A 3,398-nucleotide genomic window follows, 5' to 3' on the forward strand; every position below is an offset into this window, starting at 1 on the left:
TGTGTGTGTGTGTGTGTGTGTGTGTGTGTGTGTGTGTGCGCGCGCGCGCCAGTCCTGGGGCTTGAACTCAGGGCATGGGCATTGCCCATAAACCTTTGCTCAAAGTGTTCTATCACTTGAGCCACAGCTCCACTTCTGGCATACTGGAGATTAATTGGAGATAAACTCACAGACTCAGGTTGGCTTTGAATCACAATGCTCTGATCTCAGCCTCCTGAGTAGTCAGGATTATAAACTCGAACCACCAGCAACCAGCAGTTTATTCACTACCACTCCCACACCCATCCTGGGGCTTGAACTTAGGGCCTTGGCGCTGTTCCTGAACTTAAGGTTAGCATTCTACCACTTGAGCCATAACACCACTTCTGGCTTTTTCTAAGTAGTTTATTGGAGATAAAAGTCTCACTGACTTTCCTGCCCGGTTAATTTCGAACCACCATCCTCAGATTCCAGCCTCCTGAGTAGCTAGGATTATAGGCATGAGTCACTGGTGCCCCAAAGTTTATTATTTTTTTATAATCATTTTACAAATAAACCTTAATCTGTTTTTTAACTTTATAATTTAATACTAAACTGGAAACATCAAATTCACATATGGACAAACAAGTGTCAGATTTTCAGCATTGTTCTAGTGAAAAGGACAATTTCTTGATGCACAGCTATCAGTAACCATGTGCAGAGGGGAAGATGTGACCTTAAGAGATGAAGATTAAAGGAGCAAGAGCCTCCCATAGGGCATTGTTGAGCATGATAGCCTAGACTAATGATGGAGGAGCAAAATCATGCTGTGTTAACTACGGAGATATACTGGGTAACAGAGCACAAAAATCATCAAAATCTTATGAGTATTTGCAGACAACGTACAGATACAACCTCAAAAGAATTTTTTTTTTTTTTTTTGGTCGGTTATAGTGCTTGAACTCCGGGCCTGGGCACTGTCCCTCAGCTTTTCAGCTCAAGGCTAGCACTCTACCACTTGAGCCACACAGCACCACTTCTGGTTTTCTAGTGTTGTTGTTGTTGTTTTGTTTTTTTCTTGTTTTTTTTTTTTTGGGGGGGGTCCGGTCGTGGGGCCTGAACTCTGGGCCTGGGCGCTGTCCCTCAGCATTTCAGCTCAAGGCTAGCACTCTACCACTTGAGCCACAGCGCCACTTCCGGCTTTTTTCTTGTGTGGTGCTGAGGAATTGAACCCAGGGCCTCAGACATGCAAGGCAAGCACTCTACGACTGCGCCACCTTCCCAGCCCTGTTTTTTTTTTTTTTTAATTGAATAGTCTCACAGACTTTCCTGCCCATGCTGGCTTTGAACCCTGATCCTCATATCTCAGCCTCCTGAGTAGCTAGGATTAGAGGCGTGAGCCCCCAGTGCTCAGTGAGAAAGAATTTTTTTAAATAGCTAAAAAAGGGATCAGGGATATAGCACTTGTCTCACATTTGGGTGACATCTGCAGCACTATTCAAAAACAAAACTAACCAAAGTAGATGAACAGTGTTTTGTCCACAAACATTTATTTCACTATACTAGCATTCTGGATTGCTAAGATGAAAATGTTAACTATAGTACCATTTTGGACTACTAAGATAAACTGGAGATGAGTCTTATAGACTTTCCTGCCCAGGCCGGCTTTGAACTGTGATCCTCAGATCTCAGCTTGAGTAGCTAGGATTACAGGTGTGAGCCACTGGCGCCAAGCCATGATTTTTTTTAATATATATTTTTTTATTTTAAAGATACTGTACAGAGGGGTTATAGTTACGTGAGTAAGGTAATGAGTACATTTCTGATTGAGCACTGCTACCTCTTCGGCTTCATGATTGTTTATTTTGTTTATTTTTTTTTGTTGGTTGTGGGCCTGAACTCTAGGCCTGGGCACTGTTCCCTCAGCTCTTCAGCTAGCACTCTACCACTTTGAGCCACAGCACCACTTCTGGCTTTTTCTGTTTATGTGGTGCAGGGCCTCATGCATGCAAGGAAAGCACTCTACCACTGAGCCACCTTCCCAGCCCAGTTTCATGATTTTCACAATGACATTAAACACATTTGTTGAGTTCAAGTGACTTTTTTTTTTTTTCCCGGCCAGTCCTGGGGCTTGAATTTAGGACCTGGGCACTTACCCTTAGCTTCTTTTACTCAAGGCTTGCATTCTACCTCTTGAGCCACAGGTGCCACTTCCGGATTTTTCTGTTTATGTGGTACTGAGGACTAGAACCCAGGGCTTCATGCATGCAAGGCAAATACTCTACCACTAAGCCACATTCCTAGCCTCAACTGACTTTTTTTGTATCAAAATCTTGTCAGTTAAAGAAGTAATGTGTGATTTTCTTTCTGGTACAGATTCCTTAGTGTGGGGAAAATAATAGTATTTTCTCATCATTGCAGCTAAATATCAGAACATTCTCTATTATAAAGCACTAGACTACTTTTGTTGCCAATGTAATTCTTTATAGTTTAGACCCTGTCTAATAAAAAAACTAAAGCAGCCGGGAGCCGGTGGCTCACGCCTGTAATCCTAGCTACTCAGGAGGCTGGGATCTGAGGATTGCAGTTCAAAGCCAGCCCAGGCAGGAAAGTCTGTGAGACTCTTATATCCAATAAACCACTAGAAAACCGGAAGTGGTGCTGTGGCTCAAGCGGTAGAGCGCTCACCTTGAGCTGAAGAGCACAGGGACAGCGCCCAAGCCCAGAATTCAAGCCCCATGACAGACCAAAAAAAAAAAAAAAAACTAAAGCAAAGAAAGATTTAAAGAATACTGCTGAAAACAATGAGTTTCAATTCACAAGAAACATTATAGAGGGTTCTAGAATGTTGACCTCAAAGCAGCAACAAAAAGTTAGAAGAATGAAAGCTACTTTTTTCTAAGTCAGAGATGCAAGAGACAACTGTGAAGTGGAAGCAATGCCCTTGGCATAGAACCAGATTGTGCATGGAGTAAGGAGGTAGCTACTGAGGACAGGGATAAAGCTGGATAAGACTAGGGGAAAAACTGCTGGGCAGGGTCAAAAGGCTAGGAACAGAAGCCTGCATATTTTAGCTAGTACCTCTTGACAACAAATGAAGAAACATAGAAAACTAGACTTCTGGGGCTGGGAAGTTGGCTCAGTGGTAGAGCGCTTGCCTTGCATGCATGAGGCCCTGGGTTCTATTTCTCAGCACCACATAAGCAAAAAGAAAAAAGCCGTAAGTGGCGCTGTGGCTCAAGTGGTAAAGCACTAGCCTTGAGCTGAATAGCTGAGGGACAGCGCCCAGGCCCAGAATTCAGGCCCCACGACCAGACCCCAACCCAAAAAAAAACTAGACTTCCAATGATACCTTGACATAAGTCGTTTTGCCATCTAAACTGCCATTCAATATTGGTTGAACTAGCTGGTCACCAGTGGCTCACGCCTGTAATCCTAGC

Source organism: Dipodomys ordii, unplaced genomic scaffold (assembly GCF_000151885.1).
Source record: "Dipodomys ordii isolate 6190 unplaced genomic scaffold, Dord_2.0 Scaffold164, whole genome shotgun sequence".
NCBI classification, from domain to species: Eukaryota; Metazoa; Chordata; class Mammalia; order Rodentia; family Heteromyidae; genus Dipodomys; species Dipodomys ordii.